The 26,302-nt window shown below is 39.7% G+C and overlaps 1 long non-coding RNA gene across 5 annotated transcripts in view; it reads left to right on the plus strand.

Moving 5' to 3' along the window:
- The window catches only part of LOC127484884 (uncharacterized), a 250,294-nt gene that overhangs the window by 102,703 nt on the left and 121,289 nt on the right, over window positions 1-26,302 (plus strand). The window contains exon 3 of one of the 5 annotated variants that reach the window (XR_011385377.2): window positions 5,242-7,618. The exons of the other annotated variants lie outside the window; for them this stretch is intronic. This is a non-coding gene — a long non-coding RNA (uncharacterized LOC127484884). Of the gene's footprint in view, window positions 1-5,241; window positions 7,619-26,302 lie in introns of those variants that run through there. 5 annotated transcript variants of the gene reach the window in all.

Below are 26,302 nucleotides of genomic sequence, written 5' to 3' on the forward strand. Positions count from 1 at the left end.
GAAGTGAAGTGTGTATGTGAAGATTAAAGGACATCCAAGCAAATCCTGCAGTTAGGAACTGGAGTGATCACTTCTTAGCTTATTAAACATACGAGGAAGTCATGAGTTCATTGTACCCTGTACGAGATTTTTAATAGCAGCATGTTTGAAAGATATCATGTGACTCAAAGACTGCATTTTTGTAATATATGATTACAATGTGTTTGAAAATTATTTTATTATGTGGTAAGAAGAGGTTAATTTGAGGGGAGAGACATGAAAGACTCAGTATCACTCGTAATTGAAGACTAAAAATAAAGCAGCAATAAAATACTGTTATGTATCTATTGTTAATGATTAGAGAAAATTCTAAGTATTGCTGAAAATGTTTTTGAAATGCTATTCTGATATATTGCTGCTATTGGAAGAATTAACTTGAAAAAATATCTTGGAAAAATAATATTTATGAGAATGTTGAAAATGTATTTTTTGGCACCATTGCTGTGACATAGCGGGTAAAGCTGTGGCCTGCAGTGCTGGCATCCCATATAGGCACTGGTTTGAGTCCTGGCTGCTCTACTTCCAATCCAGCTCTCTGCTATGGCCTGGAAAGGCAGTGGAGGATGGCCCAAGTGCTTGGGCCCCTGAACTTGCATGGGAGACCTGGAGGAAGCTCCTGGCTCCTGGCTTTGGATCAGCTCAGTTGCAGCCATTTGGGGAGTGAACCAGCAGATGGAAGACTTCTCTCTTTCTCTCTCTCTCTCTTTGCCTCTGTCTCTCTATAACTCTGCCTTTCAAATAAATAAATAAATAAAAGCATGAGCTTGCTTTAAAAAATGTATTTTTCTCTTCGGTATCATAATCTCAACCTTAGAAATATGTGTGTGTGTGTGTGTGTGTCTGTGTGTGTGTATTGCTTTATTACTTTGAAAGGCAGAGTGACAGATTTTCTATCTGCTGGTTTACTTCACAACTGCCTGTAAAAGCCTGGAGCTAGGCCAGACCCAATCCAGGAGCCTGGAGCTCTATCAGGGTTACCCGTGTGGATGGCAGGGGCTCAAATACTTGTGCTAGCATTAGCTGCCACCCAGGTGCATTAGCAGGGAGCCCGATCAGATTTTTGTAGCTGAAACTCGAACCAGGGACTCTGATATGGGATGCTGATGTCCCAAGAGTCAGCTTAACCCACACACCTCCTAAAAATATATCTTAAGAAAACAAGTAATTAAAATTAATATGTATCCATATCAATTCCATTATAAATTAATGTGAAATTATAAGTAACCTAAAAACCAACAATTAAATGATTAAATAATGATATACCTACACAGACGTACTATGCAGCTATTAGAAGTTCTGTATTTTTAAGCAATATTTAATGTCATGGGAAAGTGCTCACAATGTGATGTTAAATGAATGAAGTGGGATAAAAGCAGCTTGCATATACAGAATATCAGGGCACATGTTTCTTTACACACAATGGAATCTGAATACAGTATGTTATTCAATAGAGTTTTTTATATTACCAAAAATATGGAGGTAGACTGTTAGAGCTTGTGCAGTGTCTCCACCATGTCATCTATGTCCAAGGCTCCTTGTATCTTTGCATTCTACCATTTTGAGCCTATGGCTTTTGTTTTCATCTTTGTCACCTCATGTTCACAATGTGGATATTCTACAACCACCCTCACAAGGATGCTCTGGGCCAGAAAAAGAAAAAGGAAGTAATAAAGGGGACCTGGTATTGCCCATATCAAGAAAGCAAAATATTGCCAGAAATCTCCAATAAATTTCCCTTCACCTCTCATTCATTCAGAATCATATTACTTGGTTATCTTTAACTTCAGGAACACTGAGAAACATTGGATTTTAGTTGGGAACATTGCTATGGTGGAAAGAATTTAATTTTTTTTACTAAAGGAATAAAGGGAAAATGTGTGTAGACCACTAACAGGAGTCGTCGTATCTGATGCTATTCCAAGATTTTTTTTAAAAAAAGTGAAACACAAGCATCTACCCCCTTTCCCTCTTGTCCGCATGAAAGACTCAATGACCACATACCCAAATGCAGCCAAAATGTTACCAATGTTTACGGTTTGCTGTAGGATTTGTAGGATTCTAGGTGTTTTTTGGGGGTGTGTGTGTAAATATTTATTTATTTATTTGAAAAGCAGAACTACGGAAAGAGAGAGAGGGAAAGAGACACACACACACACACACACAGAGAGAGAGAAAGGGAGAGACAGAGAGATCCTTCATTCATTGGTTCACTCTCCAAATGACCACAACTACTGGAGCTGGGCCAATCTGAAGCCAGGAGCCAGGAGTGTCCTCTGGGTCTCCCACGTGGGTGCAGGGGCCCAAGCACTTGGACCATCTTCAATGGCTTTTCCAAGAGCATTAGCAGGGAGTGGGATTGGAAGTGAAGCAGTCAGGACTCAAACCAGCACCCATATGGCACGCTGACACTACAGGTGGTGGCTTTACCCACTATGCCATAGCACAGTCCCTTGGATTCTAGGTGTTCTTAATCGTCTTATTTGCAACTTTCTGTATTCTCCAAGTTTTCTGTGATGAACATATATTATCCTGTTAAGCAGAGAAATAGCAAGTTTTCAACAAAAATTGACATTTCATTGCTTCTGTGGTTGTAATAGAAAACCCTGGGAAAATGACCAATGTACTCATCAGTAGAGAGCTAGTTAAATCAATTATTGCATATTCATACAATGTGACATTATAAAAGCTTAAAAATGAAATGTATCTGAATGCATTAATGTAGAAATATTCACATTATATGAAGTGGAACGCAAGTTTTAAATTTTCTGATCCCATTTATTCTCTTAAAATAAGTGTGAGTTGGATAAGACATAGATTCCCTTATAAACATTGTGGGGAATCTATAAAACTGCGTCAAACTATTAACCAGTGTTGAGGGGGATCAGTGTGGAGGAAAGGGAGTATACTTTATTTTCTAAATTGATGCATTTGTTATTCCTTGAATTATTTTTGTTAGAAGAATCTGTTGCTTCATTATTAAATATGAAGATAATGAAAGTAAAGAAGTCAATTCAGTGCAATAAAGGGTCATGGTCTTTAAGGGTCCATAGTTCCGGTTTTCATACAGTGACATTTTCTTCTTTGGGAAGAGTGGAACATTTGTAAGATTCAGCCAAGTAGGAGAAGCTGCCCTCCCAAATTTCAGAACTGTGCTGTTAAATAATTGCTTTGATCTTGGGGCAGGCTCCGTGGCTCACTTGGTTAATCCTCCGCTTGCGGCACCGGCATCTCATATGGGCGCCGGGTTCTAGTCCTGGTTGCTCCTCTTCCAGTCCAGCTCTCTGCTGTGGCCCGGGAGTGCAGTGGAGGATGGCCCAAGTCCTTGGGTCTTGCACCAGGAGGAAGCACCTGGCTCCCAGCTTCGGATCGGCGCAGCATGCCGGCTGTAGTGGCCATTTGGGGGGTGAAGCAAGGGAGGTAAGACCTTTCTCTCTGTCTCTTTCTCTCACTGTCTAACTCTGTCAAATTAAATAATAATAATAATTGCTTTGATCTAGCACACGAATATCAGTGAGGAAAAGGGTCAGAGTAGGAAGGGTGGTCGCAGAGCAAAAGGTCGATTGCATGCCAAAAGATAACTCCAACTTAAACACTGAGACAAGTTGTCAGGAGGCAGCAGCCAGACCCTTTTACCAGGTGCTCTTTTGGACATCACATGCACGTCGCCAAAACAATTCCTGTTGTCTGCAAGCTGTTCACAGCCCTTCATGGGCTTGCCTTCTTTCCTAGAACATGGTGACAGAAGACACTGTGAAATCCAGCGCATATGTCCCTGTTCTCTCTTTGCAGTCAGAAGGCCCGTGATTACTCCTTAGAAACAACTGCATGGGAGACTTTTGATAAGAAGGAATGGGATTTGGGGCCAGTGTTATGGCGTAGGCCCCCTGTGACACCAGAATCCTATATGGGCATCTGTTAGAGTCCCTGCTACTCCACTTCTGGTCCAGCTCCCTGCTAATGTGCCTGGGAAAGCAGCGGAAGATGGTCCAAGTCCCTGGGCCCCTGTGCCCATGTGGGAGACCTGGATAAAGATCCTGGCTTCAGCCAAGGATTTCTCTCTCTCTCTCTTTCTTTCTGCCTCTCTAATAAAATAAATCTTTTTTTAAAAAAGGAATAGGATAATGATCCCAAAATGGATTTTCTCCCACTCCTCTGATTTAAATATGCCTTAGATGCTAAACATGCAAGACAACATTTTATGCTTAAAAGCTACTATCAGGGTGGTTCTGGGAAAAAAAGTTTCAGTTAAAAACACTGAACCTTCAGCATTTCTGTGAAACAGCTCCCCCACCCCACCCCCCACCCCACACCGCCCAGTCCCTCTCCCTTGTAAGGCAATAAAGTAAAACAGGCAACCTCTACTCCCAAGATTGCAATTCTCTTTTGGCAGCTGTATTTGATTTAGATGATTTGTTTAATTAAAAGTATGAAGAATTGCCCTACTCAAATGTTTTCCCACATTCTGATTCCCAGTGTCTAGGCCTCAAGGATTTATCCATCTGCTTGTAACCTCCCAGAGAAATCTGAGAGAGGCTCCATCACCTTCCTCTTAGGCCAGCCCACAGTCAGAGAATGGGAAAGTCTATTTCTTGTTTCCATTTCTGTTTTCTTCTCTGGCCACTTCAGAATTGGGAATGAAAGTTAATGAATATACTTGCCAAGTGCTTGGGGAGCCATTAAAGATACGGGCAATGAAGTGTAAATCACGATAACATTGTACAAGTTGAATATTCATTATCTAAAATGCTTGGGACTGGAAGGACTCTGGATTTTTTCAGAATTTGGAATATAATGATATCCATCATGAGATATCTTGGAGGTGGAACCCAATTCCAAACAGGAATTTCATCTATGTCTCATACATAGTTTATTCACATTTCCTGAAGGTCATTTTCTACATTATTTTGTGCATTTTGACTGTGACCCATCCATCACATGGTGTCAGGTGTCACATTTTCCACTTGTGACCTCATAGCAGACCTCAAAATGTATCAGATTTTGGAGCATTTCAGATTCAAATGTTGCAACTCAAGACCCTCAACTTGTATATTTATATATTCTCTTGGACATTCATTTCAGGGGCTCTGGGGATCTAGTCTAATACTCAAATGACTGCCTTTAGGTTCAACAATATGAATGAAGCATTCCCAAGCTGGAGTGGAACCACCAACTAGGGTGCATGCTTCTCCTTCACTCTTGCAGGACCTGCTGGCCTACATCACCTACGTGGCTGGGGTCATCACAGTGGAACAGAACATACTCCTCTATTGCCATCACCAGTATCCGTCACATACTCCGACGTCAAGGCCACCATCTGAACCCATCGCGTCCAGTTTCTAGGCCTCAGGCACCATCCACCTTCACCTTGTGATATGCGGGCAAGCAGAGGAGCAGGCTGGGCTGCAGCCTGACAGCTCCTGACCATTGCAAAGTCACTCTTTTTGCAACATTGATGAGAACAGGGTCAAGAAGGGCTTCTACCACTAAGCCCCTCAGGAAAGACTCGGGGCTGGGATCCTGCACTAAATAGCCCCAACCACCTGTTGTCATCTGCCTGATACTGAACTTCACGGAAGAGAGACGGTGAGGGTGCCTTGAAGATCAACCTGATACCCCTGAACCTGCGAGAAGGTAGGAACTCCTTCACCTCACTTGACAAATCCAGGGCAGCTGCTTCCTGTCTGAGCCAGAGACAAGGCCCTGGGGGTGTGCCTTGCCTCCCTGCTGTGTCTGAAGCTTCTGGGAATTTTCAGAGGTGACACTGACCGCTGGAGGTCAGTGCCTGAACTCACAGGACCTGGCGAATACAACAATGGAAATGTGTATGCAGCCCGCAGGAGATGAAGCTGTCCCAGCAGTGCAGTGGTGGCAGCCAGGGTCTCACTGTGGACCTATGCTGGCTCTGGACACAGGTCACCTGGTTCTCTCCAGAGCTCAGGCCCTTCCTGCCAGCTCTAACTCCTTCTCACGTGATCTCAGAGAGTCAAGGGAACTCGGTGCTACTGTTTTTCATCTGCAATGGAAAACTGCCTGCTTATTTCTAGCAGGAAGCATGTTTTAAGACTTGAATTAAATAAAAGTCCATCTATAAAGTTAAAAAAATTTTTAAAATCATAATATATTTGATAAAATTTATTTCTCAACCTTTAAAATGTATTTTGCTGAAATTTCCCATTCACTGGAAACTAATTTCCATTTTCTTTTTTCTGAAAGAACTGCTCTATGAGTATTTTCATGGGTGGTCAAACAGACATACTCAGGCAGTATTTGGGAACCAGGCAAGCCAAGCTGTGCAATTGTACCTTGTGTCATTTTGGAGGCTGAGGTGCTTGCTAAACCAAGCTACACAACTGTTCACTTGAGCTCTTAACTCATTTTGCTTTTGAGTGGCCATTTTTCTTCTTGCTCCACATTAATTTTGGACATATTCAAAAAATTATCCTTTGTGGAAGTTTGGACAAAGGAGAAAGCTGTTGCCTTGGCTCCACTGTCAGTTCCTTTCACAGCACTGAATATATAGTTCTCTTAGAGTTTTGATTCTCCTTTTCTCCCCAAGGACATAGGTATTGAAAAGAGAATTGATTCCTGGTAACTGGTCTTAGACTTCTCATGTACAATTACTAATACGATATGATTAGCAAGAGAGCTTGGGTATGATGTTGCAATGATATGGCCCCAGGATTATCCCACAGGCCCTTTTGCCATTTTATCATCTTCTCGATTTAATTCTATTTTTTTAAATTTCTAAGTAAAAAATATTTCAGTTAGGCTATATAACTATGTGGCACCAGCACATTAATCTTTTTAAATTCAGTTCTACTTTTTGGCTGTGAGAAGAGCCAAGCTTTTACTGAATTAAAATCATTTTCAATTGCTGTGTTTCTTAACACAACGTAGCCAGGCCTACAAGTTTCCAGTCTGGTTACGAATGTAATTTAACCAGCCAGGCAGTGATCCAGTCCGTTGCTCAGTCATTGAACCCCAACAACAAGGTAATTTCATAAGTTATATCAATCTTGTCTAAAGGTTTACTATTTGAGTAATGCGCTTTTAGCAGACTAGTTTTCCAGAGTGCCTCTGGAAAATGAAGATATTGTGGAAAATGGAGAAATAAAAGTAAGGGAAAAGGGGATGATCTTCAGATGCGTTCACCACATTTCCCTCCGGTTCTGTTTTTAGCATTTGACTGCATAATCTTTTCAAGTCTAGATAAATTATTGCTTCTCACAGGTCATCATTCTTTCCACTCATCTCAAAACTGATTCATCATCATCTCCAACGTGTATTTTGACTTATATTGTGCTTTGTCAAGGATACACCCAAGGTTGAAGGTGAAATATGTGTCAGAGACTAGGACTACAAGACTTAAATGTTTGACTTTGTTCAGGAATGCTACCCAAGTTCTATCAAGTGCATTGATGCTTCTGCCACATGCAGTTTTGTCCTTTTTATATAAGACATCCCTTGAATAACTGGTTAATTCTTCAAAGTCTTTTGTGATTCAAATCAAGTGTCTCATCATCTACAATGTCTTTCTTGAATTTACCCTATAGATAATAAATGATTCAGTAACAAAGATTCATTTTTTGGTGATTCCTATGAACCAGAAAATCTGTTTTGAAGTCGTTATTACTACTGACTATCACAAAATCATTATTTCTCACAACTACATAAAGAAGTAGATATTAACCCGATTAATCAAAGGACACTGCGGTTTAAAGAGATTACATAACTTTGTTAAGTCTATACAGTTTGTACATGGTAGAGGTACGATTTGACCCCAAGTTCTGCAGTCTATGTCGTAAGCCGTAACAGCATTGTTGCCCATAGAGTGGCAAATGAGCTGCTGTTAGCTGCTGCTGTGGGAGAAGATTTTCATGGTGCATGGAAATCTTTACAGGAATAATTTTCTATTTGTGCATTTTTTGTGAAGCATGCAGTGAATAGAAAAATAAACCTGTTCTCAGCAGTTTGGCACATTTGCTTCATATTTTTTTATTTCAAAGGAATATTATACATTACAAATACAATTGAATACTTCTTTGTGGTCCTCCCTGATCAGATCTCATTCCTTTCCATCCCTCTTCAGTGGTAATCACTATCCTAAACTTAGTGTTTGTCATTCCAACACAGATTTTTAAACTACTGCCAAGTACATATTTATCAGTATACAGGATGTATTATTTTACTTGTTAATCTATATACAAATATCATACCATACATGTTATTGTGCTGCTTGTTTCATTCACTCAACATTTTCCTATTGATATTTATTTATTTGATACACTTGGCCTTTGTTCATGCATTTTAAATGCTGTACATCATTCCACTATATCAATACATCACAGATTTATTTATACATTCTCCTTTTGACTGACATAAATTACTTCCATTTGATATTATAAATAATGCTGCACTTAACATTCTTTGGCTTGTGTTCTTGTGCACATGTGCTAGGTTTTTCTCTAGGTACAAATCAAGAGGTAGAAGTGCTAAAGACTAGGTTGTATATGTCTTCGACTTTACAAAATATTACCAAGTTGCTCTCCAGAATGTATCAATTTCTACTCCCACTGGAAGCTTAGAAGTCTCTTTTCTCAAATTCCTTGATAGACTTCTTAATTTTTGTAAGTCTTGTGTGTAGAAATCTATTTCCCAATTTTTTATTTGCATTTCCTGATATTAGGAAGGTTGAAGATCTTTTTATTGGTTTATTGGCCACTTGGATTTATTCTTTTTGTGAATTACCTGTTTTCCTTTATAAAATTATTTTCTATTTTTTAATTTATCTACAGTAAAATTCACCATTTTTGTTTGTTTTTAAAGATTTATTTATTTATTTATTTGAAGGTCAGAGTTACACAGAGAAAGAAGGAGACACAGAGAGAGATCTTCCATCTGCTGGTTCACTCCCCAGTTGGCCACAATGGCCAGAGCTGGGCTGATTTGGAGCCAGAATCTTCTTCTGGGTCTCCCATGCAGATGCAGGGGCCCAAGGGCCATCTTCTGCTGCTTTCCCAGGCCATATAGCAGAGAGCTGGATCAGAAGTGGAGCAACCGGGAGCCCATATGGAATGCCAGCACTACAGGTGGTGGCTTTACCAGCTACACCACAGTGCTGGTCCCAAAATTCCCTTTTTTATATATATTTTCATGGGTTTGGACCAATGTGTAGAGTGCTGTAGCGACTACTACAAATAAGATATAGAACACAATGCTGCTTTGTAGTCAGCCTCTTTTGTTAGCTATGATTCCTAGCAACTACCAAGTTCTTCTCCATTCCAATACATTTGCCTTATCTAGAATGTCCACTCAATGGAATTATATAATATGTAGATTTTTGGTATCTGATATCTTTCACTTAGCATAATATGTTAAACATTCATGCATATTGTTTTGTGTGTCAGTTGTTCTTTTTTGTTGCTGTATAGCATCCATTATGTGGATGTACAATCGTGTCTGCCAGTTGAAGGGGTATTTCCAAATTTTGGCGATTAATAAAGCTGCTGTGAAAATTTGTGTATAGGTTTCTGTAAGGCATGTGTCTGTACTTCATATGGAATTGCTGTGCTATATGGTAGATATCAAAGATTCATTTATTTATTTGAAAGGCAGAGTTACAAGTCACATAGGGTAGGGGGAGAGGAAGAAGAGGGGAGGGGAAAGGAGGGGAGGGGAGGAGAAATCTTCCATCCCCTTGTTCACTTCCCAAATAGCTGCAATGGCTATGGCTGGGCCAGTCTGAGGCAAGGAGCCAGGAGCGTCATCCAGGTCTCCCATGTGGGTGTACTTGGGCCATCTTCTGCTGTTTTCCCAGGTGTATTAGCAGGGAGCTGAATTAATTGGAAGTGGAGCAGCCAGGACTCAAACTGGTGCACATATGAGATGCTGGTGTTGCAAGTGGCAGCTTAACCCAGTGCACCACAATGCTAGCCCTGTTGGATATATATTGAAGTTTTTAAGAAATCGCCAAACTTTCCAGAGTGACTATCATTTTGCACTTACATCAGCAATGGATGAGAGTTGTATTGTTCAATGTTCTCACCAGCACTTGATGTTATTTGGATATGTTTGAGGTTAGTCAATGGTATGTGGTAGTATCTCATTTTAATTTATCTTTACTTAACTATTAATGATGTAGATCATTTTTCATGAGTGTATTTGCTATCCATATATCTTCTGTGGTGAAGTGTCTGTTCAAATCTTGTTTTAAAACTGGACCACTTGTTTCCTTATGGTTGATAAAATAATATTGTTAATATGAATCCTTAATCAGCAATGTGATTTGCAAATGTTTCCCGTCTATGACTTTTATTCTCATTATCTCCAATGTTATTCAAAGAGCAGAAATTTATAATTTTATATACAATTTGTCAATTTTTTTATGGATGATGAGAGAAAACTTTGCCTATTTGAAGGTCAGAAAAAAATGTTTTTCTGATGTTTTCTTCTAGGCATTTTTAGTCTTGGGATTTATATTAGTTCTTTATTCTCATTTGAGTTAATTTTTATGTAAAGAAAAAATATGTATCGAATTTATTTCTAACATGTGGATATGCAATTTTTCCAGACTATTCCTTCACTGAATTGGTTTTGTATCCTTGTATCCTTGTCAAAAATCAATCAGCTACACTGTCTTTAAAGTATAAAATTAAAATGACCAACTATACTGAATATTGTAGGGGATGTTGAACAACTGGAGCTCTCCTGTACTGTAGAAAGTTAAGCATATCCCCCAAAGAACATAGCCATTCCATTTCAATATATTTATCCAAGAGAAATGAAAACATATATCCCCCCCAAAAAAGAAAATATATATAGAAAATATATATCCAGGGTGGGTGTTTTAGCCTAGCAGTTAAAATGCCAGCTAAGATGCCTGCATCCCATATTTTATTACCTGGATTTGATACTTGGCTCCAGCTTCTGACTCTAGCTTCCTGCTAATGTGCACCCTGGGATACAGCAGTGATTGGCTCAAGTAATTGGATTCCTGCCACTCATGTGGGAGACTTGTATTGAGTTCCCAGGTGGGGATTTATGTGTTTTTTTTTATGTATTTGGCTTCATTAATTTTAAAAGATTATTTATTTGACAGCAGAGCCACAGAGAGGCAGAGAGATAAAGAGAGAGAGAGACGTCTTCCATTCACTGGTTTACTCCCCAAGTGGCCACAATGGCCGGAGCTGGGCTGATCCAAAGCCAGGAGCCAGGAGCATCTTTCAGGTCTCCCATGTGGGTGCAGGGGCCCAAGGACTTGGGCCATCTTCCACTGCTTTCTCAGGCCATAACAGAGAGTTGGATCAGAAGTGGAACATCTGGGACCCGAACCAGCGCCCACACAGGGAGCTGGCACTGCGAATAGTAGCCTTACCTGCTACGCCAGAGTGATGCTCCCATTAATTTTTACTTATTTTAATTTTATTTGAAAAGCAGAGAGTTAGAGATCTCTTGTCGGCGGGTTCACTCCCCAAATACCCACAGAAACCAGGACTTGGCCAGGCCAAAGCTGGGATCCTGGAACTCCATCTGAGTTTCGCACATGGATGGCAGGAACCCATGAACTTAAGCCATCATCTGAGGCCTCCCAGAATGCACAGTAGCAGGAGGCTGGGTCCACATTGGAACTAGAATAGCCAGAACTCAAACCAGGCACTCTTATGTGGGATGCTGGGGCCCCAAGCCGTTGAGCCAATACCTGACCCTGTCTCATTTATTATGGCTTTATAATAAGTCTGGAAGTAAAGGAGTGTCCATTCTCTATCATTATTCTTGTTCTTCAAAATTGTGTTGGGTGTTTAGTTTCTTTGCCTGTAAATACAACATTTAGAGTTTCGTATGGATACCTACCAAAAAGTATACTAGGAATTCGATTGGTTATTACTATTAGTATCTATTACCTATAGATTAATTTTGCTAAAGCTGATATTTTAATAATATTGAGTATTCTATTCTATGAACATAATATATCTCTCCATTTGTTTAGAGCTTTTTTGATTTCTTTCATCAGTGTTTTATAGAGATCTGTGAATAGGTCCTACACATATTTTGTTAGGGTTATTGGTCACTATTTAGGTTTCTTGCTTTCATCATGAATTATACTGTTTTAAAAATTTTAATCTAATTTTTCATTGCTGGTATATAGAAGAACAGTGAATTATATATATCAACCTTGTAGCATATAAACATACTGTATTACCTTATGAATTCTAGGAGAGTGTTTTTGTGGCTTTCTTGAGACTTCCTAATTGACTCGTGGGTTACTTAATTTCTAGATATTTGGAACTTTTTAGTTTTTACAACTGATTTCTAATTTAGTTGCATTTTGCCAGAGAGTATAATTATCTGTGATTTCTATTCTTTTGAATTTTTTAAAGTTTGATTAATGGCTCAAAATGTGACCTATCTTTGGCAACTGTTTCATACTTTATGGACACTTTTTTGAAAAGATTTATTTATTTATTTGAGAGGCAGAGTTACATAGAGAGGGAGAGATGGAGAGAGAGAGAGAGATCTTCCATCTTCTGGTTCACTCCCCAAATGGCCACTATGGCCGGAGCTGAGCCAATCCAAAGCTAGGAGCCGGGAGCACCTTCCTGGCCCCCTATGCAGGTACAGGGGCTCAAGCACTTGGGCTATCTTCACTGCTTTCTCAGGCCATAGCAGTGGGCTGGATCAGAAGTGGAACAGCTGGGACTCAAACCAGTGACCATATGGGATGTTGGCACCACAGGTGGAGGCTTTACCCACTATGCCACAGCGCTGGCCCCTGAACACTTCTAAAGATTAGATATTCCATTCTTGTTGGGTGGTGTGCTGTATAAATTTCACACCTATCCGGTTGACTGATGGTGTTATTCAAGTCTTCAATATCCTTCTGAGTTTTCTGTCTAATACTTCTTTAACTAAGAGAGGAGTTGTTGTCTCCAAGTATATTTATGGATTTGTCTGTTGCCCTTTTTTTTTTGTTCCATCGTAGTGCAAAATAATATCTACACTGTTTTATTTATTTTGTTTACTTTATGTGAAAGGCAGAGGCACAGAGAGCAAAAGAGAGAGAGAGAGCGAGAGAGAGCGCTAGCATCCATTTTCTGGTTCACTTCTCAAATGCCAGAACTCTCCAAATGGCTGCAACAGCTGCGGCTGGGCCAGGCTTGGAATCCAGCAGTCTCCCATGTCAGTGGCAGGGGCCCAGGGACTTGGGCCACCCTCTGCTGCTTTCTCAAGCACATTAGCAGGGAGCTGGATTGGAAATGGAGCAGCTGGGATTCAAACCCACAGTCATATGGGATGCTGGTATGGCAGGCCTTGCCTTAACCAATTGGGCCACAATGCTAGCCCCCTCCTTGTTTGTTTCTGAAATTACAAAATTCCTGCCTCTTTCTATAATTTCATCATCTAATCATTTTTCCAATGATGTTCTTAGTTGAACAGAACTCTTTAATTAAAAATAAATAAACAAACAAACATTTGGAGGCAGCACTATTGCATAGTAGGTTAAGCTTCTGCCCTCAGCGCTGGCATCCCATATGGGTGAGTTTGAGTCCTGGATGCTCCAATTCCCATCCAGCTCCCTGCTAATGCACCTGGGAAAAGCAGCGGAAGATGGCCCAAGTCCTTGGACCCTTGCACCTGCGTGGGAGACCTGGAGGAAGCTCCTGGCTCCTGGCTTTAGATCAGCTCAGCTCAAGCCATTGCAGCCATTTGGGGAGTGAACCAGCAGATGGAAGACCTTTCTCTCTGTCTTTCCCTCTCTCTGTCTGTAACACTGCCTCTCAAATAAATAATAAATAAATCTTTAAAAAAAAACAAAAGAGGAAAAAAAACACCTTGTTTATTTATTTGAGAGGCAGACAGAGTAACTGGTTCACTCCTCAAATGTCTGCAATGGCTCAGGCTTGGTTAGGCTGAAGCCAAGAGCGAGGAATTCATTCCAGGTCTCCCATGTGGATGACAGGAACCCAGTCACTTGCATCACCCCTGCCTCTCAGGGTACATAATTTCAGGAAACTGGAGTCAAGAGCCTACCATCAACTCAAACCCAGGTGCTCATTTGTGGGAAGCAGGTGTTGTAACAGGAGTCTTAGTCACTGGGCTAAACCCTGGCCCCCACACTCCTTAATTTTGATGATATAAAATTAATTTTTTTATTTTAGGGTGTATGCTTTTCAACTTTTCTTGAGAAGCCATTTTTTTTTCAATTTGGAGATCACAAAGTTATCTTCCTATATTGACTTTTATTATCATTGCAGTTTTATCGTTCAGATCTTTAACAACTTATAGTGCCTTCATATTTGGAATTAGATCTGGTGCTAATTATCTTTGAGCTTTTCAACACTGGCTATTCAATAATTTACCTTATTTATTTGAAATGTAGAGAGGGGGGGGGGGAAAAGGAAGGGGGAGTCCCATTATCTGGTTCACTTCCCCAATGCTATCAACAGCCAGGGCTCAACCAGGCCAAAGCTAGGATCTGGGAACTCAGTCTGGATCTCCTACATGGGTGGCAGGGAACCAACTACTTGACACATTGTCTGCTGCCTCCCAAGGTGCTCTTTAACAGGAAGCTGGAACTGGGAGCACAGCCAGGACTGAAACCTAGACAATCCAGTATGGGATACAGGCATCCCGATTGATGTGTTACCACTATGTCACAAACTTACCCCTAAATAATCTAACTTTTTATTCCATTTCTTTGTTTCCCTATTCTATTTCCTTAGGCTCTTATTTTTAAAAAAGATTTATTCTATTTATTTGAAAGGCAGAGTTACAAACAGACAGAAGGAGAGACAGAGAGAAAGGTCTTCCATATGCTGGTTCACTCCCCAAATGGCTTCAATGGCTGAGGCTGGGCCAGGCCAAAGCCAGGAGCCTAGAAATTCTTCTGAGTATCCCACATGGGTATAGGGGCCCAAGGACTTGGGCCATCTTCTGCTTTTCTGAGGCCATTAACAGGGAGTTGGATTGGAAGTGGAGCAGCCTGGACTCAAACTGTCACCCATGTGGGATGCTGGAGTCACAGGCGGTGGCTTTACCCTCTATGTCACAGTGCTGGCCCCAGTCTGTTATTCTTGAAACAACCTCATGATCTCGAGTATAGGAACATTAGTAGGGAGTTAGATTGGAAGTGGAACAGCTAAGACTCAAACTGGCACTCTGACATGGTATGTGAGCATCCCAAGAAACAGCTTAACCTGATGTGCCACAACACCTGCCCTCCATATGTGACATTTTGAATTGACATTTTTCATTTAGCATAATTCGCTGAAGCCTGATCTGGGTTCTTGCATGTATCCATAGTTCATTCTTGCTTATTGCTGAGTGTCATCCCGTGGTATGGATGTACCATATTTTAGCAATTCACGTATTGAAGGATATCTGGATTGTTTCTCATTTGGTACTATGATGAATTAACCTGCTATAAATATTAGCACACAGGTTTTTGTGTGAAGATAAAGTTTCATTTCTCTGGGAAAAATGACTAAGAGTACGACTGGATTTCTTTTTATTATGTACAAATATTGAAACTCAACTTTTTTTCTGAAGTGCTTGAAATAAACAGAATTTTCTCTTTTAGTCTATTAATGTGTAAAATTATATTGATATATTTTCTGTTTTTGAACTGGAATACAAAATTAGGTTACAGCTATAGAATTCATGCTTTCTTTATACAATAATGGGTAGCCATAAAAGGCTATGATGAAAGTAATATTTTTTATAGATTGGTGTGGCCAAAATATGTAGGATGGATTGAAGTAGAGAAAGAGGAGATAATCCTGGGTCATGTAAATAAGGGCTAGTTGTTTTATTAGAAATTATTCTGCTTGAATTCTTTTAAAAATTTATTTGCAAGATAGATGATATGTAGATATAGATCTGCATATCTATATCTATTATGTTCTATCTATCTATTTATCTATCTATCTAGAGAGATCTTTTATCTGCTGGTTCACTCCTCAAATGCCTACAACAGCCAGGACTGGGCCAGGCTGATGTCAAAACCTTAGAACTCCAACTGGGTCTCCCATGTGTGTGGCAGGGACCCAAGTACTTGAGCCAACATGTGCTCCCTCCCAGGGTGAACATTAGTAGAAAGCTGGATTGGAAGCCGAGGGGAGACTTGACATCAGGTTAAGTGGAAAAGATTTTGGATCAAGAGAGCTATGAGACTCCTTTTCTAATCCTATTTCTGTCACTGAATTTGTTATAATATGCACCCTTCAGCAAGTCACTTAACTTTTCTTGACTATGGTTAGTTCATTTGTAAGATGAATGATTTGGTCTGGATGTATCCAATCCATTATTGCTTTTAAATGTGCAATTCTATAACTCCGCATAATGAGAGAACAGTCAGGTTTCCTCCCCTCCCGCATGGGAAAAGGAAGCAGAAAATAAATGTGATAGACATCATGAAGGTCAGAATCTACTTGGCTCAGCCACTGATTAAATATAAAGTACAGGAGAAGCTGTCAGACAGTTTTCCAAACTTCAAAGCTTGCAAACAGGCAAAATGCAACATTGTTAAGTTCAATGGAAATGGAACTGGGCAAGATAAAACCACTCTGGAGGAAGGATTTGTTAAATTTACACTTGGATGGGATTTGCTTGTGGACAAGGTAGCTCTGTTGTGCAACCCCACGAGGCACTATTTCAATGATATTCTATGTAACTGGCTCCCCTTATCCCCAAAGTTGTGTAGAGCACAGTCTGCACAGCCAGACACAACACCCCTGACTCTCAATATCCAAGTAGAAATGTCCAAAAGACAGCTGCACGTGAGTCTGCGTTTGGGAAGGAGAATGCCTGGGAAATGTTGGTTTGGAGTTAAGTGGTTTTTGGTGGGCAATACGTAGAAGCTATATATTGAAAAAGAAATGCATGCTATGAATAGAAGCAAATTGAGCTGTAATTAAATGCTTGATTCCATTGGATTCTTTCAATGTAACTCTATTCAGCTATTACAAATGCTTGTTTCATGGTAGTTTGTTCAACATTTCGTTCTGGACATAATGGCGCATAAAAATTATTTGTAGTGAATCTTTTATAGCCTGATTACAGATTCTTCACTCTTCTAAAAATCAAATGACTCTAAAATTAGCAAGAAGTTATACGTCTATAAATCATGCATTTGGTTGAAAGGTGATAAAAATAAATGTAATGCCTGACAGATGCATCCACTAGTTTTACTTTTATAACAAGAGGTTAGGTTACAAAAATGGGCAATGATTAAGAGGTTCTTATCTTTTTCAGATAAAATGAGGGAACTCCTCCTAAGTGGTATTTATTCTTGTGTATTCAAGCTGCACATTGCTGTCATGAATCTTTTTCTTGATATTTAGTCTGTCTTTAAAAAATTTTATCTTTGGAGAGGATACTATACTGAGTTTGAGTTAGGAGACATAAAAATGAAGCTTACCATTGAGTGACCATTTGTGTTATTATTAAGATTTATTTATTTGAAAGGCAGAGTGACAGTGTGTTTTGGGGGGTGGTGGTGGACAAAGTATCTTCCATCAGCTGGTTCCCTCCCCAAATGCCCACAAAAGCCAGGTCTGGGCCAGGCTGAAGCCAGGAGACTGGGACTCCATCCAGATCTCCCTAGTAGATGGCAGGGGCCTAAGTACGTGGACCATGATGTACTACCTTCTCAGGCTCATTAGCAGGAAGCTGGATCAGAAGCAGAGCAGACAGAACTCAGCCAGAATTCTGATATGGGATGGCTGCAATTCCACAATGCTGACCCACTGTATCTCTTGATTCAATGCAACTGATCTTTTTGCTAGGGGATGTAAGGTATGACTAAGTAACTTGATAATTTGAACAAAACAAATATGTCTATATCTGTATATCTGTATTGTCTAATGAGTATTGACCTTCAAAGTCAAAACATGATTCTCTTGAGAATTTATTTACTTATTGCTAGAAATTCAACATTTGTGACCCCCAAATTCATGTGTTGAATACCATACCCAATGGAATGGTATTAGAAAGTGGGCTCTCACAGATGGTGAGTGGGATTAGTGTCATTTTAAAAGAGACTCCAGAAAGCCATGTGACCTTCTACCAAGTGAAGACACAGTGAGAAGATACCCTCTCTGAAACAGAAAGTGGGCCCTCACCGTACATTGAATCTGCCTTGCCTTGATCTTGGGCTTTCCAGCCTTCACAACTGTGAGAAATCAATCTCTGTTGTTTTAAGCCGCCTAGTCTATGGAATTCTGATATAAAAGTTCAAGTGGATTAACATATATACCTACTCATTAATTCATAAAATATTTACTGAGCCAGAGTATGAACCACACAGCGACATATACAAATTACATTATAAACACAACATATTTCTGCTCAAATTATGTTACTAAACTTAATCACACTTAAATCAATCTACTGAAACAAGAATATACTAAACTAAGTCAAGATAACTCTTTGAAAGTCTGTTATGTTTATAAATAAATTCATTGAAATGTTTTGGTCATAATAGCCATATGGCTTTGTGGAAAGCACATGACATGTCAAGACAAAGCTGACTTCAGTTATTGATTTTACCTCTTAAACAAATGAATATGACCACAGGTCAAACTTGTTTATCATCTCTAAGAGTGTTTTATCATCTGATAAAATGGAGATGATAATATTTATATCATAGATCTTTTGTGAGAATCAAATAAAGGAAAAAAATTTAGCATGTACCACATATGCACCATTTGAAATTAGATTTTTCTGAGGCAGCCCTGTCAGACTTCTGTTGCTAGAGACTTCCCAGTGATGCCAAGAAAAGCTTCCTTTGTGAAAGATAGAAATCCTGGCAAAGTGACCAATATCATACAGTAGCTCATGCTTTGTCAGTGGTTCCTGGGAATGATGAAGACAGAGGTCCACCCACATGAGTAGGTCAGAATCATGCCCTAATAATTCAGAAAGTGGAGAAACTTGATCTCATTCTGTATTTAATTCCAAAAAGTTTGAAAGAAATATTTATACTGCTAATGAAGACAGGTGCTATCTAAATCTTGTTCACTGAATTATCTTGGAATGAGGTCCTTGCTTAGAATTCTGATTACCCACTGGGTGAGTCAATTCCTCTTGCCTACTTTATAATGATAAATAGCCCATGAAGTGTTCCTGCTGGCAGTGTCTTCCTCATTCAGAAGGGTGGTTAATTCCTTTAGTATCACCCCTTTGAACTTTGTCCCCTCAGCTCTCCTACTAATACTGCAGTGCATTATTCTCTACTGCTTTGTGGGGCGGGGGGAGAGGATGGGACTGGGAGGAGTGAGAGGGAGCAGGAGGAAAGGAAAGGAAAGAAAAGGAAGAGAAGAAGTATGATTATATGAAGGTGGGAAAATGAGAAATGCATATAGGAAGGAAGCTGATTCATTGTCATGGCCAGAAGTTATAGTAAATGGTATAACCTTGTGTAGTTCAAAGACCTGTCTAAGATTCTGGGAAAGCTAAGACTTTTTTTGCATATAAGAAGTATGCTTATATACAAACACATAGGATATCTCCCAGCCCATTTCAGAGAGTTTATGTAGCTCATAAAGTGCATACATAAGCCCCAGGTCAATAGTCTTCAATAACGACCTTGCATCATGATAGTCTATCACACCATCTGCCATTCATGTGACACTGGTTTGCGAAGCGGTCTCTTAAGATATCTGATTTGTTTTACAGTTGCTTTATTTCCTAATGTTCTGTCTGAGATCTTGCTCTGACCCCCATCTCTCTGGCTAAACTTACCTCTTCCCCAAACTTCAAGTACTCTTTCTATAAGTAATTAACCTTTTTACCCCCTCACTCTTTGGAACACTCATGAAAGTTACAAAACCTCTGTCCTGGAATGTACACATGCAAGGCGACTCCAAATAGTTCATGGAAAATGCCTATTATGAAAAAAAACTATGTGCGGATTTCAATTTTTTTGCACCAAAAATAAACTTAGCTTTTAATTCCATTTCCCACACTTTCTGATGCATATCCATATGTATGTATATCTTCTCAATTTGACACTCACCTTTCAAAGCACTCATGTGCCATCAAAATTCATGGATGGAGATTAGAAATGCCTGGATTAGTGGGAACAAATCCCCATTTGTTAAGTGGCATTTGGCATTTTTACCTGGCTCCTAAATTTATTCCAGTGTTAATAGAAACAAATTTTGAGTTACTATAATACAGTCTCACAGCTTCCTGCTTTCAAATTTCATTATGGAAATCCTGATCATATCCCCAAGGCTGGAAATGTTGGTGGCTTACATGGGACTCTGCAGAATCCAGTGTGATTCCCCAAGACTCTGCTATGGTCCTTTAGGGCACTGTAAGTGAGCAGCAAGGTATAGGCCTTTGTCTACTGTGCTCAGTTGAGGACTAAGTTTTTATTATTTAATCATGATGGAAACTCAGTTTCTTTCTATTGAAATAGTTTGTTTTGGATACATCAGTCTTGTTTAATTCTCAGTGTTTCAGAATTACAGATTCCCACCCTCATATCCTTCTTTCTTAAGGTGACAACAGGGAAGAGGCAGCCAATTGGCAGGGCTATCCTTGTATGGGTTCTTGTCGGCCTCTATAGTAATGTCTTTAGCAGTGCCAGCTCCCCTCATGATTCCAGCTTCTGCTACTGGGCAGCAGGTGAAGGCCCAAGTATGTAGTTCTCCAACAGATGGCATTCCAGGCTCCTGGCTTGGACCTGGCCCAGTCCCTGCCATTATGGACATTTGGGAAATGAATCGGAGAATGGGAGATTTCTCACCATCTTTCAAGTAAGTAGAAAAAAATTTAAAATTTACAAAAAGCCAAGTTAAAAAAAATAAAGTCAATGAAAATACCTATCTGGAGGTTTGGGGAGTGTGACATTAGGAAATTGTTGATCAAGAAAGTTCTGGTTTCTGTGTCCTGTTAATTGCGTGGCTCCCTTTCCCATGCTAGGTCTGCCAGTGGGGACCTTTGACCTGGCCCTCAGGAATTACAGTTAGAAGGCAGCTTGCCACAATATAAGGTAAGGCTAGACATGATAAATACAGAATTATTGGACACTTTTGGTTTTAATACTTCAAGTGTAAGAAAGTAGATGATAATAAAATAGTAAAATGGAGGCTAGCTTCCAACCCAGCAGTTTCCGTAGCAACACAACCTCATAAAATGTCACACAAGAGCTCTTTTTGGCCAATGTTATGACAGAAAAATATAAAGAGTAAGTTAACAGCCATCAAGCAAGTTTATGGGGCCTTATAAAAATAAGTAAAGGTATGAGGGTCAAGAATCCAAAAATGAATTCACAATTTGAGTAATGAAAAAAGGTGAATAGCTGAACGGGTGACTCGAATCCTAGAAGAAGGGTAGAGGAAGTAGTCAAAGGCTGGTTGGCTGAGTCTAAAGAGTACTAACAATAAGGGATTTATAAATTCTTTTTTTTTTAAAAAAAAAGATTTTATTTATTTGAGAGGCAGAGTTATGGAGAGAGGGAGAGACAGAGAGGTTTTCCATCTGCAGGTTCACTCCCCAAATGACCTCAATAGGTGGAGCAGGGACAGATCAAAGCCAGGAATTAGGACCTTCTCCCAGGTTTCTCATGCAGGTTCAGGAGCCCAAGCACTTGGGCCATCTTCCACTGCTTTCTCAGGCCATTAGCAGGGAGCTGGATCGGAAGAGGAGCAGCTGGGACACGAACTGGTGCCCTTATGGGATGGCAGCACTACAGGCAGAGGCTTAGCCAACTAAGCCACAGCACTGGCCTGAGGAATTTATAAATTCTGTCTAAGGCTTATTATTGCATTTGCTCCTGGGAAATTTATAAATACAAATTTGTATCATAAAGGAAAAGACAGCCTATTCTTACGTCTCAGTACTAAGCAGTGAATTAAGAACAATAGAAATTTCTTTAAACTACTGATTCCAGTGAAAACAGTGTCAAACTTGGGGAGTGAAACATTATATTAACATCATCCTTATCTTCTTCCAGAATTTCTTATGAGTTAGTGGTGCTGAAAAGTACAGGGCAGGGTGGGGGAGGGCAGTAGGAGCAGGAGGACTGGCTCCTTGGGACACCTACACAGAGAAAACCCTGTTGCTCAGATTAATTTCTTTTCTAAAAAATATGTATTTATTAAAAAATCATTTGGAAGGCATACAGAGACACAGAAATAGATTGCCCATCTGCTGTGTCACTCCCCAAATTCCCACATTATCTGGGACTGGGCCAGTTCAAAGCAAGGAGCCAGGTACTCAATCCCTGGGTGACAGGAACTGAAGGGACTGAAGTACTTGGGCGATCGTCTACTGCCTCCCAGGATGCACATCCACCGGAAGCTAGAATTACCAAGTCTAGCTGGGACTGGAACCCAGGGACTGTGACAGGGTATGTAGCATCCCAAGAGGCATCTTAAATACTGTGATAAATGCTAGCCCTCTTAGATGAATTTCATATGCAAAAAGAAGCTCCAGATCTAACAGGTGGAATGTACTGGAGAGCAGAGCAAATAGTTAATCAGCAATTAAAAAATAATGAAAATAATTTTTAGAAACAATTTTTTTTAAACAACAACAGTATGGTGTGGGGGAAAAACATTGGCCTGGGAATCTGAGACAATTTTATTCCTAAATCTGCCACTGCCATGCACAGCAGACAGCTGCCTAAAATGTCCCTCCTAAGCCTAAATGATCAAGAGAAGATTAAATAAAGGAAGATCCCAATGGGAGTTATCCAAAAGACTTTGCATAATTCTTGTGACCATGTACTGCTTGTTGCCTAGTGATATTATGCATGAAGTGTCTCTATTCCCACTGTATTAAGAATCTTCCATTATTGTTTGTTCTCTTTCCCTTTATATTCAATTGTTCCTAATCTACTGTCACATTCCTATCTCCATTTAAGTAGAATCCAGTTTATCCCATTAAAAATTATTTTTATTTATTTGAGAGAGAGCCAGACAGACAGAGCCCCCACCTGCTGGTTCACTCTCATGATGGCTGGGGTTGGGCCAGGCCAAAGCTAGGAACCCTTAGGAGCCAGAACCTTGATCTATGACTCCCGTGTGGGTGACAGGGACCCAATCACTTGATCCATCACCCACTGCCTCCCAGGGCTCACATCTGCAGGAAGCTGGAATGAGGAGCAGAGCCCAAACTTGAATCCAGGCACTCCTGTAGGGAATGCTGGTGTCCCAGTGAACAAAATGCCCACCTCTCCAGTTTCTCCCATCTTAATAAATCCAGCCAGGATGCCACAGCCCTCCTGTATCACTGGAATGCTTAGCATGAGAGAAAGAAGAAACAGAGATATAATACAAATGTAAAATAAAAGCCTCATAGTTATAAATTTGAATGTGTAAACAAAAGGTTCTTATCGTTCAAACTGAAGAACTAAAGAAAGGAAGACTTCCTGTTCCTTTGTGGTAGTTCAGAGCTCCAAGTAGTGAGGAAGAAACCACCAGCAGGGTTGCAAGCCAATGAAAGCAGTGTTGGAATTGGAAGGTAGAGCTCATTAGCACTGTCTTTGGTTTCCTCTTGTATTTTCCCATGTTTCTTTTGTAGCTCAAGGTACATTTCTTTTGCCATATGATTAAGAATGTAAAGTAATGAGAACATTTTCCCACATGACAAATACATTCACTGAGGAGCTTATATGCTTTGCTCTGAGGTAATATTTGTACAACAAAAAAACCTGGATTGGTTCCCAAAGTGTCATTATGTCAGTCTGTGCCAAATAAGATAGCTGAATAAACATAACCCGAGTAATCAAAAAGAGCCAACTTGATGATGACATACAGCATGTCCTGATTGTGGAGAATAACAGGTGTATTATGTTACTGTCATTAACTGCCAATAACTGTAAGTCTGTACTTCTACTTGGAAAAACAAAAGTATGGACCTCTGTGTACATAACTGATTTTTAGGACTATTAGGTGTTTAAGAAAGAATATTCGAAATCCTTAAGTCACGCTATCTCTGTGCTCAGTGTCACTAAGTTACAGACCGTGCATGTTTTTGATAACTAATCACACCTGAGAATCTTGGCACAGAGCCGGTAACCTACCTTCTTTGTGATGAAAGGTCAGATATAACACAGGTCAGAAGTATACATTCCCAAATTTCAGCCCAGAGAAAACATGAACTCAGCATGGAGGTTGCCAATTCAGATGTTTTTTTTCCCATTAGCTTTGTGGAGGTTGTATGATACAGTGATGAAAAGCTGAGATGTAGCATCATCTGCATTATAAGGTATAGTTTCATCTTCAAGTAGTTTTTACATTGGCAAATGTAGTCAGCTCTCTACATTTGAAAGAATTAGACAAAATAGTAGTTATGTGACTGAATCACTTCACATATTCTCTAAAAATCTGGAACAGTCTCAATTAATCAAGAATAAACCAAAACCACAAAAAATGAAATCAGAGACATGAAAGCTAGCATTTGTAAAGGTTAAAAGTAAACAATCTTTATTATGTCTAGATGCAGTTACTAAGAATTTTACCATGTATATGAGTTTTTTTTTTAATTTGACAGAGGAAGGGGGTGGGGTGGGGGGAGAGAAAGAGTGCTCCCATCCACGGATTTACTCCCCAGATACCCACAGCAGGTCAGTGGGCCAAAGCTGGGGGCTGGAGACTCAATTCAGGTCACCCACCTGGGTGGCAGAGACCTAATTACTTGAGCCATCACTTGCTGCATTGGCAGGAACCTGGAATTGGGAGCTGGAGCTGAGAATGAAACACAGGTTCTCTGGTGTGGGACATGGGCATCTTAACTGATGTCTAGGGCACTAGGCCAAACACTCACTCCTACTGTATATAATATGTACTTCAATGTTGAGCAGCCATTGTTACAGAAAGAGATTCAGTTCTCAACACTTGTGCTTCCTTCAAGGTTGGAATGAGGTAAAGAGATTGTGCCATCTTGGTTTCCGGTTATAACAAAATATATTGAAGCACTCTTCGGGTGTTTGTTATTTTACATCTTCTTTTCCTGCATGCCTTTCTGTTTGTATGATACTAATTACCTTTATCAGGCTTGGTGAGGTGGTCAAGTCAGCAAGACCTAGAACTCAAGCAATCACGGGGAGATGATTCAGAAAAGTAGAGAGTTGACATCAAGAAGACCAGACAGTAAATTCCAAGTACCTGGTGATAGGTCCTATGATTACTATATAAGTCTCATTGCCATGCACATTTTGGATGGGAAGTCATGGCTAACTCTAGTTCTCTAGGAACTGGATGTCAAAACTCAGATAACACCAAAAAAAAAAAAAGTTTGTAGAAACTGGAGTTCGCCAAGTGAGTTTCTCGATAGCAATCACATCAGAGCACTATTATCAGAACAAAGTGCAGAAACAGCAGAATCGTCAAACAGATTAAGTTTTATGGTGAATGAATAATATGTAGAGCTTTTTATATTTTCACTGTCTGTGGCCTGATTTTTACCAGAGCTTGGAGCAATGCTAATCCTAACAGTAGGTTTATGTGACCTTGAATGTTGTATTAGAGGCCTTCTAGGCACACTTAGGCAGATCACTGCTCACTTTGTAAAGAATCATTGCCTGTCTCCTGTTTTTGTATGGTCCATATGCTAAAAATAATTTTTACATGTATACATCATTGAAAAAAATCAGATAAAGAATAACATTTCATGACATGTAAATTTTATGAAATTTAAATTTCAAAGTCCATAGAAACTTATAAAACATGCTTACATATTTGCATATTGACCATGGCTGCTTTCATACCATAAATGCAGATATGAGTACTCATTACAGATACCACGTGGGCTGCAAAACTTCAAAGATTTACTATATGGACCTTTATAGAAAAAGCTTGCCAACCCTGGCTTACTGTATAAACCCTCCTGATATACCAAAAAATCTCACAGTGCAATATTTGGGGCCTGATCATATGCAGGGTCTTTAAGAAGTTCATGGGAAATTAATATTATGAATTAACTGCATGGATTAGAATATTTTTGGCACCGAAATAAACTTATCTTTTAACTCATGTTTCCATGAAATTTTTGAAATAGTGTTATATTTACTTCTTTAAGGAGTTGCACACAATTCTGACAGAAGTAAAAATAATGAGTCCGATGGTTTTGTGACTAAATATTAACAAATAGAGGAGTTAAACATTTGAGGTGGTCTTTGCTGGCCCTGCTCTGACAGGGGCTAGGAAAATTTGAATTCCTATATCTAGTAAGCAAAATCCTGCTTACACCCAGCAGAATATCAGGCATCCCTCTTGACAGTACGTGTGAGAAAGTAGACATTGTTGCCCCA

The sequence above is a fragment of the Oryctolagus cuniculus genome, chromosome X, assembly GCF_051225735.1.
Source record: "Oryctolagus cuniculus isolate XC-2025 breed Fujian yellow rabbit chromosome X, ASM5122573v1, whole genome shotgun sequence".
In the NCBI taxonomy this organism is placed as follows: domain Eukaryota; kingdom Metazoa; phylum Chordata; class Mammalia; order Lagomorpha; family Leporidae; genus Oryctolagus; species Oryctolagus cuniculus.